The following is an 11,669-nucleotide window of genomic DNA, read 5'->3' on the forward strand; positions in this document are numbered from 1 at the left end:
TGTAACATGCCCATGTAATCACTTCTTATGATCCATAATTGAGTACAAGACTTGTTGAGATCATGTTGGAATGTTATGCATTGGTGTATGGAATGTTTAAGTTCAATTTGGGCCAAATGATCATTCATGTCCAAGCCATGCGCAACCCATTCAAATCTTGTCCAAAATGGATAAAATTAGACTTTTTGGAAAGGTTAGATCAAGAGGAACAAGTTTCATGTTAAACACTTTTTCATTTGAATCTTGGATCATGATGAATTTTGAGGTGGAAGTTGGGAAAATCAAACATGTCAAAAAACATTCTAAGTGTCAAGCCATATGTTGACTTATTCAACCTTGGCTAACTTTTTATGAGAGCTTAAAATGAGAAAGATTAATTCATAAAAGTTTTATATCTCTCAAAGTACTCCAAAATAGTCACAAATTTGACCTCATTTGGATTTAATCTGAAGGAGTTATGCATTTTGTATGTTGAAGAAAATCCCTTGTTCAATGGCATTGGTCCAAAATGACCTATAATGTATCCTCATATCATATGCACATAAAAGTTGAATTTGCTCTTCCTCATAACATCAATGTTGAAGTAGACATCTTGGATTTGATTTTGAATCTTGGAAATATTTCATATCATAAAAATTGAGCAAGTTATGATCTTGGGAAGTTGACCTCCAAATTAGGGTTTAGACAAAATGACTTATAATCTTTCACCATAAAAAATGACTTTACAAGCAAAACTATCTCTAGAACTGAACATGAAAGTTTTTTTTAATGTAATTTAGAGTAGCTTTTCTCTTTGAATCATTTTCATATGACAAAACTTATAAGATATAGGGTCTAGGGAACCCAGTTTTGATCAGATGAATTCCTCTAGTCAACCACCATCAACCAACTTGCTAACTTGCAATTCTCTTGACCTTTTGGACTCATGGGAGATCATATATGCATAAGATGATGAATTTTGAAGTATCCATTGAATTATTTGATCAATTGTTGAAGAAGCTTATTCAAGAAGTTACACAAGATACCCAGATGAATTAGGGTTTCCAAGGTAAACCATCTCCAAACTCTTGATGATTACTTTGATCAAACTAACATGTTAAGCTCATGGGGATTCATATATGATTCTTAGAGCCATAGTAGACCACTTCTTGATTGAGCTCCTTGCATTAAGGGTCTTAAATCCTAGATATTAGCTTGATGAATCAAAGGTGAACATGTGCACTACCATCAAAAGAGTTAGACAAATACAAAGACATATTTTTGGTATTTTGGTTAGTAAATGATAAAGATACAAAGTATGATACAATCAAATAGTGCTTGGTGATCTCTCCCAATACAAACCCAATGAATGAGGGGTAAGGAGGATGCCAAGTTGTGATCCCAATGCCAATGCACATAATGAGAAAGCATGAGGGATCTTAGGGTCAAAATTGGGGTCTTACAGCTGCCCTTATTTAAGGACATTCTAATTGAGGAGATGAAGGTTAAAATCTTCGCGTCGACTCAGTAGAATGAGCTTAAATAAAAACATATAGAAACAAATTTTGGTCCCTAAAAGACCTCATGATGCATATGAAATGTTATGTTGAAATAATCTTTGTGGGGAGATATTGCCACAAAGGAAATGAATATTGAGAGACTGAAAGTCCACAGAAGTATAATGCATTCCTTAAGGAAAACTTACTGGGGAGACCGAGACTCTGGGGGGATGAAAAGGTTGCGTGTAGGCTAGGCTACGACTTTAAAAACAACTGGGGGAACTAGAGGGATTCCATGATAATAAATTAATGGAAGGACACAGCCAGCAGAGGATAACACAATAGCTGCTCAGAATCAAGGAGCAATTCTGACGACTTGCGGTGAAACAAAATTATGCTGAAACCATATAAATTGCTGGAATAACGCGCCTACAACTCAAGGGAGGCCAACAAACACAGTTAGGGATGTCATCAAAAAACTCGGTTGCCGAAAAGCTGCTGAAATGCTGCCGAGGATGAAAAACAGAGTCATGCCAACTGCTTAGGGAGAAGCAATAATGATCCTTACTTAGGGCTTACCGTTTTTCAAACTGCTGTTGATATTTCTTTAAATGAGATTGATTGCTTAAAATAACTGCTTTTATATATTTAAGAAAATATGGTTTTAATTTAAAATTCAATTTCAAAAATGATCATAATAAAAATTTAAATCCGTTTGGTTGAATAACAAATAAGAGTAGAAACAATTGGATAAAAAGCTCAATTTTATTTAATAGAATGATAGTCTGTAAATGACAAGACTCCATAGATCTTTACAAAAGATGAAAACTGGTAATTTAGATGGAAAAGGGCTACATTGAATACAATGATCACTAATCCTTCTACCTCCTTCAATATCCACTGTGTTCTTGGCTTTGGCTAAAGATGAATCAGAACCGAACATTGTGCTCAAGAAAGTCTTCAAGACTGAAGATCAGCAGGATGCAGTTACTTGCCATGATCCCTAATTTTTGCATAAATTGCCCCAAGGTGGGGTACTCAATTTATCGAGATGATTATTTTCTGTTTTTATGTCTTTAATTTTTGCCTGGATCACTCTTTCGGGTTCAATCCACCGAGACGCTCATTTTTTCCTACGCCGCCCATTCAGGTTTTGAACTTAGCGAGTTGTTCTTTTCATTTTAGGTGAAGTACTTCTTGACTTCATCCACATTCATAGGACGAGTGAACTCTCCACCATCCATAGTTGTAAGAATCAAAGCACCGCCTAAAAAGGATCTCTTAACAACATATGTGCCTTCATAATTAGGAGTCCATTTGCCCCTTGTAAGACCCCAATTTTGACCCTAAGATCCCTCATGCAACCTCATCATATGCATTAGCATTGGGATCACACCTTGTCATCCTCCTTACCCCTTTTTCATTGGGTTTGTTTTGGGAGAGATCACCAAGCACCATGATATTGTACCATACTTGTATATTATCATTTCACTAACCAAAGTACCAAAAAAATATGTCTTTGTATTTGCCTAACTCTTTTGTAGGTAGGGCATGATCCCCATTGATATATCAAGTTCATATCTAGGGTTTAAGACCCTGATAGCTAAAAGAACAACCAAGGATTGATCCACAATGTCTCAAAACATCATATATGAGTCCCAATTATCTTTACATGTTATTTTGATCAAGCATTCTTCAAGAGTTTGGGGTTTGATTTGCCTTGGAAACCCTAGTTTGTCTGGGTATCCTGAGTAACTTCTTTAACAAGCTACCTCACCAATTGATCAAATTTCTCAAGGGACACTTTGAAACTCATCATATTATGCATATATGATCTACCATGAGCCTAAAAGTCAAGAGAATTGGAAGTTATCAAGTTGGTTCATGGTGGTTGGCCAGATGAACTCATCTGATCAAAATTGGGTCTCCCTAGACTCTATCTCCTATAATTTTCACCATATGAAAATGATTCCAAGAGAAATGTTACTCTAAATGACATTCCAAACAACTTTCATGTAGAAGTCTAGAACTAATTTTTCATGGAAAGTCATTTTCTATGTTGAAACATTATAGGTCATTTTGTCTAAACCCTAATTTGGAAGTCAACTTCCTAAGGCCATAACTTGCTCAATTTTTATGAGATGAAAGATTTCCAAGTTGCAAAATAAAATTCAAGATGTCTACTTAAGATTTTATGGCTGTAGTGAAAGCTAAATCAACTTTTATGAGCATGTGATATGAGGATAGATTATAGGTCATTTTTTACCTATACCATTGAACAAGTGATTTCCCCAACTTCAAAAATGCATAACTCTACCATTCTAAATCCAAATGACATTAAATTTGTGACCATTTTGAAGGTATTTGAAAGAGATACAACTTTGATGCAGAGACGTTTCTCGTTTGGAGATCACATCAAAAGTTAAGTAAGGTGGAATATTGAGGTATGTGACTTAACACTTAGAAAAAATTTCAACATGTTGAAATTTCCAAACTTCCACCTCAAAATTAACCATGATCCAAGTTCCAAATGGAAGAGTGTCCAACATAAGAGTTGTTCCCCTTGATCTAAGCTTTCCAAAGAGTCCTATTTCATCCATTTTGGACAAGGTTTGCTAGGGTTGCGCATGGTCTTAACATGTCTGCATCAAGTGGAAAGATCAAATGTTCAAAATATCACATTGCATTGCCTTGCCATTCAAGCTTCATTTCAGATGAATTTGGACCTGAATGGATTAGTTCATGGGCCTGTACACGCCCATACAAGCTTGTGCATGACATTGCCAAATTTGGAAGCAAATTCAAGTGTGCAAATATCACTCCATATTGCTATAAATACAAGCCCTCTGAGCTCATTTAAAAGGACCTTTGTGTGCCAATTTTGCCCCCTCTCTTTAAACCCTCACAATTCAAAGGAAAACCTGAGAATTTTCATTAGAAAATTGAGTTTGAATCTCACTGTTTGGAGATTCAAAAACTCCAGGATCCAAAGCTTTGTTCCATTGCTAAACCACTTCTGCATGTTTCCTGAGTGTAATCATGCAAGGATTGAAGCAAGCAAGATCAAGTTTTGCACAACATTGAAGGTATTTTCCAGAAATTTTCTTCTCTTTGATTCTCACTCAATTCTCATTAATTCTCTTGGATCTTTGGTTGTATGAAGACCTACCAATATAGGCAAGAAGATTGAGTTGCTTTGAGGTCAAATCAAAGCAACTCAATTGATACACTTTAAAACTCAACTCCTCATATCTTTCTATATATTTGGAGTTAGTTACAATTGAGGTCAGATTCGTGCTCTACTGTTAGATACCCAAAAGTGCTTATTTGAGCCATCAATTAAGGGTATCTTTCACTCTATTTCCTTGCTAAAATTGTCAAAACCACAATTGTTTTACATGAAATGCATTACATTGATAAACAAGCTTGGTGCCTTTGATTTGTGTGTTATTGTGCAGGAAAAAGGCATGAACTAATTGAAAATGAAGACACAAGAAAATTGGCAAAGGAACCAATGAATACAAGCATTCATCAACCTGCTCGCTAGGCGAGCTGCTAGCGAAAAGCTCCAGTAAAATGTCAATAAATTCGCTAGGCGAGCTCCTAGCGAAGGTGGTAGCGAGTTCGTTCTGTTTTGGTGAAAAGCGCAGCCAGCACTCACTCGCTAGGCGAAGCTCTAGCGAGTCCCCAGCGAGCATTCCAGTAGCAAAACCTCTCAACCTCGCTGGGGCGAAGGTTAGAGCGTGTCCTTCGCTAGGCGAAGGTTTGTTCGCTAGGCGAACATGACAGTTCAACAGACCCTGTTTTCTCTGGGCGCAGGTGCCTTTGGTGCCACAATTAGACCCTCGCTAGGCGAGCCTTTCTGCTCGCCTAGCGAGCATGACAGCCCAGTACTACTCTATAAGTAGCAAGTGCCACTTTTGAGCACCATACCTTAGTTTTACTTTATTTTTCCAGCTTTTGCTCTAGAGATATTTTTGACCTAGTTTTCATTTCTCTTCATCTTGTAACCATCTTCTATAAAAAGAAGGTGGATTCCCATCCAATCTCGATTATCCGACTTGGATGTTGATCAACCTTCTTCCGAAACTTGCCGACCAAGCTACCATGAAAATGAGTAGCTAAGTCATCCATTTGCCAAGGTTAGATGTAGGTGATTACTAGCTTTGCGTGTAAATGTAAGGATCTTCATATGTAAACTCTTTAATGGTGAATATATGATGAAAACTTTGTTTCTATTTAAAACTCTTTGTGTTGGTTTATGATCGAGAGATGTTTACCAACTCTTGACCTAGGTTTTCATCCAATCTTGTTTATTAGCTAGAGATAGTAATGAATGATTTTGTTCACTATAAGGTTGAACCAAAAAGTTGTCATTTTGATAGATTGTGTTCGAGAGAAACAATGGATCAAAATGGGAAAACTCACAATGTGTGTTCGAGAGAAACATATTGGGAGGACTTTGTGAAATGATTTATCATCTAAAGGAGTTTATACGATTGTTGACCGAACAAATACATGCAAAGTAATCATTGAACCCTAACTTTGACAATATTTCTCATTTATTCAAAACATAACTTTTACCGCAATTTAATACCTTTTTATGCAAGATAACGTGACAACCAATCAAAACCCTATTGTTACTTGAGCTAGAATTAATACAACCATCGAACGGCGGTGATATCTTACAATCCCTGTGGATACGATAACAAAAACCCGACACGTAAATTTACAACTAACAAAATGGCACCGTTGCCGGGGATTGTAAATTGATATTGCGAGCATCGCAATGGTTGTTTAAGTTTTAGCTTGTGAATTTTTGACTTGTGCTTGTAATTTGTTTGGTTTAGTGTGCAGCTTACGTTTTATGCGAGGGCAAATCCCTGTGGACGAACTTCTTTTTGATCCTGAGATCGAGAGAACCGCAAGGAGGCTCAATAGCAAAACGAGACGTAGGAGGCAACAGGCTAGACAACGCCAAGAGCAAGGAGAAAGTTCTTCAACCACAAATCCACCACCATTCATACCAAACATGGAGCCACAACCACCACCACCTATTTCTACTCCATGCATCAATAGTCCAAGGAACACCGCTCAGTTTGCCAACCACACCGGAAGGCAAGCTGAGATGAAAACGGGAACTCTAAATCTATTATATGGAAGTCCATTCACCGGAATGGACCATGAAGACCCATTTGCTTTTCTCACAAAATTTTATGAGATAGCATTGGCTACCGGAGTGGATCAGGCTCAGGAGCTTCCGTTGTTCAGACGATTATTTCCCCACGCTTTGCTCGGTAAAGCAAAGGATTGGTACCTAGATCAAACACCAGCCGTAATGACAGACTGGAACGTGTTAGAAGAGAAATTCATAGAAAGATTCTTCTCCCATACCCGATTCATGGAATCCAAGACGACCATCTCGGTGTTTTCACAAGGAACCAGTGAATCTTTGAATGAAGCGTGAGAAAGATTCAAGTCCATGCTTCGGAAATGTAAAGGGCATGGATTTGATGAAATGACTCAAATCCATATCTTCAGAAATGGACTTCAACCAAACTGCAAAACGTTGTTGGATGCTACCTCGGATGGCTCTTTATTGTCAAAAAGTGCCGAAGAAGCCACGAACATTATAAATCGAATGGCTTTGAATGATCTTCAGAGTCAAAGTCGAGGAAATTCTTTGAAGAAGGCGGGAGTGCTTGAGCTAGGGACGAACGATGCCATCCTTGCCCAAAACAAGCTCATCTCACAACAAGTGGAACTCTTAACGCAACAAATCAAAGAGTAAAGAGAACCATCAAAAGCTAAACAAATAGCTTGTGTCGCATCGCGCGAAAAACCGGCGGGAAAAGAAAGAACAACAGAGCCGCCACCGTGCGTTATTTATCCCAAAAGAGGGAAAGGAAACGCTCGAAGTAAACCTAGGAAAGAACATGGTCTCGCGACCAAAGAGAATGGGTTCGGGAGTCGGTTATGCGAAGGGAAGGTATTAGCACCCCTACGCATCCGTCGTACTCGACGGGATCCACGCACACTAGAAAGGAAAATTGGTTGCTAAACACTGCTCAAACTCACACACACTGGCTGAAAGAGACACAAGAAACTGACTGAAACTGAACTCGGCAGGATGTCGCATCCTGGGCCTACTTAGTCTATCAGGCATAGACATCAGAGTCCAAGTAGTTCGGACTGGGGAAACAACACATGCTCGCTAGGATGTCGCATCCTATGCATACGTATCTTCTCGGACGAGAGAAGAATCAGAGCATTCGTAGCTCGGCTGACACGCACACAAACAAAACACAAATAGGCAAACGTGGAGCCTGACTGCCAGTCACTGGACTTATGTCAGCATCCGAACCTAAACACACGCACACTGGAACCCAAATGCCACTCGATGGACTTACATCAGCTTCCAAGCACACAACAACACAACAATTTAATAGGGAGTCGGGGACTCAGCATATAACTGTCAAATACACACAAACAGACAGACAACAAATGCTAAGGAGTCACAGACTCGAGCCTAGCAAAGGTCAGACAACACACACAAAAGAAAAGGGGCGCCCGGAGAGATCAGCTCAATCTCCTGCCTACATACTTCATCTGGTATGAAGATCAGGGCGATGTAGTTCCCCTACGCAGGGATAAAGGACTAGCCTAACCAGATAACAGAGGGAGACACAACTCTAGGGAGACTACGACTCGAGCCTAGATATTGTCATGCAAAATCAACCCTAAGTTAAGGTTTCTAGCTAAATGGCACAAGGGCTAACCTATCCTAAGTATGGCTCACACAGGGAGCAAGCCACACACACACTTAACTTGCACAGGAAGCAAGCCAAGCAAAACCTAACTTGCACAGGAAGCAAGTCTAAACTAATCCTAACTTGCACAGGAAGCAAGTCAAACTATCCTAACTTGCACAGGAAGCAAGTCAAACTATCCTACAAGCACAGATAGCACACGCTATACACAAACAAGTGGCTCAAACAAGGGTTAGGTTTTAGTCAAGGGGTCATATCAACCTCAACAAACAAACCTCTGGAACTGGGTGAATGTTGCTCTTAACCTTGCCATTGAGGGGCTAAGGTGAAACAGATGAAAGGATGAAGTGAGGATGAGACCTCACAGCTCTTATCCCTGGCCTGGGAGAGCTCAAGACAGGAATGTGTGGGTTCAGAAAGTGGGAACCCTTCTACACATTAAAACTGACTCAACTGTACAGTTTGTACAAGATCTTGGGTTTGTATCTGCAATGCATCAACACAGTGGTGTGAGCAAAGCAGATGACACACTGAATAGTGGGGGATAGATTGCATATCCCTACCTTCCACCAATTGCCTCTTCACTTAGGAGGACTTTGACTCTATGCAAGGACAAAGGTAAACAATCACAAACATTGCCTCTTAAGGAGGACTTCAGACAGTTGCCTGGCCAAGTAACAGGCCAGGTCTTCCAGACTACATGAAGTAAAAGGGACATACCTCAATGCAAATTGCTTATACAAGCAAAGCAAAGCAAAAAGTTCACAAGGAACTAAGCAACTAAAGCACCTGAAACAGTCAAGCAGATGTTAGTATGCAACTTCAAACAAAACAAACAGAAACAGAAACCAACAGTCAATTGGAGGCACATGGATGTGCAAGGCACAAGGCCTATGGCATGTGAGCCAAGCCACCTACAAAACAAAGAGGTTAGGCAATGATACTTGAGTAAGCTCAATCAAAAGAATTGGTCTTAATGGCCATTTGATGGTCAACCTGAAAACACAAGCTCAAAGGTGAGTAACAGGACCACTAGGACAAGCCTAGGGTCAAAAGTGGATGAAAAAGTCAAGACAGCAAGGGTCAAGTATCCAAAATCATGTTCAAACCATTAGGAAACAAAACCAATTGGTCTCACACTCATAACAATCATCATCATCATTTCATGAACCATTTAGGTCAAAACATGGCAAACAGAAGCTCATAGAAGTCAACAGCAAGACTTATCTCAAAAGCAATCTAAACATTTTCCAAAAATCACCCAATAAATCATGATCAAACCTAACACATAGCATGGTAAGCATGTCAAATTTCATCCCATTTGGATGAGAGGAAGGCAGTCAATGAAAATCATGAAGTCAAACCAAATTCAAGCATGCACAAAGAAAGTCAACAAGCATGGGTCAACTTCAAAAAATCATATCAAATTGAAAACAGATGAGAAATGAATGAGATTAACACCAATGCCAAGCTTGAGATGTCTAGTCATCACATATCAAATTTCATGTCCATCTAATAAAGTATGAGAATTTCACAAATGAAATGGGAACATGTGTCACACAAAGTCAACTATTGACTAGGCAGGGAAGAAAAATCTCAAACAAATGGAAAATAGCTCAATTAAATCCAAGAAAATTCACAAGTCAACTAGACATACAAGAGTAGGCTCATGCAAAAAATCAAGTCATTTGGAGGTCAAGAAGCATGGTAATGAAATTAGGGAAAATGCATGATCATGTTGTGACACCAAATGTACACTTCAACTTCAAAAAATCATAACTCTCAATCCACACATGATAAATGCACAAACTTTATATGGAAATGAAGGTCAAGGTGTCTAGTTTCACCACAAAAAATTTCAAGCTCATTGGATACAAAATGACAATTTCACAAAAGATTTGGCACAATGTATCATTTATGCATACATGTTGGGAAAATAATTATCATTAAAAATCCAGCCAATGAAAAATTAATTAAAATTCACCATAAAATAGAGGACACATTCATGAACATGAGGAAAAAATTTCATAATTTTTGGGTGAAAATTGAAAGAGAAATGAATTGTGGAAGATGAGGAAATAATTGAAGCAATATGAACAAAATAGCATAGCAAAGTGGTCAACATAGTCAACAGCATGGCATAATGGTAATTCTGCAGTCACTTATTGAAGTGCTGCGTTTTGGCCTTGCAAAACGAAATGTTTTGATTGGCTCTCAGCCAATGAAATAGTGCACAGCCAAACAACCTAAATTTTCTGAGTTTCTAAAACCCTAGGGGTTTCTAACACAGCAAGGCTCATGTTTCAGCTTCAAGATCATCAACCAAGTTCATCATCATCATGTTATCATCATAACCAACAGCAAGCAAACAATGGCCATACAACATTAACCAATCCACAGAACAAACATGATCCAAGGGAGAATTCTGGAAATGTTTAGGGTTCTAGAACAACAGCATACAACCATCATCATCATGAACTCATTCAAAAATAAGCATCAAACAAGCAGCATGGCATATTCAAGCAGTCAGCATTATGAACAAAACTAGACCAAGCATACAACAGCATAGCATAATTATGGACAAAGTAACTGGTTTAAACAAAAGCAGCATTCATCATCCACATGGATTCTCTAAGCATGTTCAGAAGGCTTCAAACAGCAGGGCATAATCAGTATGGCAGCTTATGTTCATCATTAACATCACAAAATTCGACCACCAAACAAAAGCAAAGCAAGTGGTAATGGTTCATGCAAATAACAGACAACAGCAGCCAACAGGAATCTTGGAAATGGCTAAGGTTTATGTGCTTGGCTGTAGCAGCAACAGGGTTCAATTAGCATGGCAGCTCATGTTGTCACCAACATCCAAACAAAATTCAATCAGCACACAATCAACATGGTATTGGTTTAGGTAATATCATCCAGCAACTAATAAACACAAGCATGGCAAATTTCTGGACAGTTCAAGGTTGCAGCTACAGGGTATCATCAATTTCATCATCATAAAAACAGTCATGAACAACCAAACATAACAGAAGCAACAATGATCCAGCATGGCCATGAAGTAACATCCTTATGCAACATCACTAACAACAGAACAAACATAACAATCAGCCATTCAAAAGGATTTTCATGGGCAGGGATAAGGTTTAACAGCAGCAAGCATTCATCATCACTATGCAACTTGGATTTTCAAAACACCCAGCATGACCAAACCAGCACATCAATAGAATCAATATGCAACATACAACATGAATGTGCTATCCATTTTCATTAAATCACCCTAGACAAGCCAAATCGAAGGAAAACAATCTTGTTCATGAAAATGAAATTCCAGATTTCTTCCAACATTGTTAACTAAATCAAATAATATAAGGCTTACAACAATCAGCAAGGCAAGGATTACAAAAAATATAGCATG

This window comes from Lathyrus oleraceus, chromosome 5, assembly GCF_024323335.1.
Source record: "Lathyrus oleraceus cultivar Zhongwan6 chromosome 5, CAAS_Psat_ZW6_1.0, whole genome shotgun sequence".
Classification (NCBI taxonomy): Eukaryota; Viridiplantae; Streptophyta; class Magnoliopsida; order Fabales; family Fabaceae; genus Lathyrus; species Lathyrus oleraceus.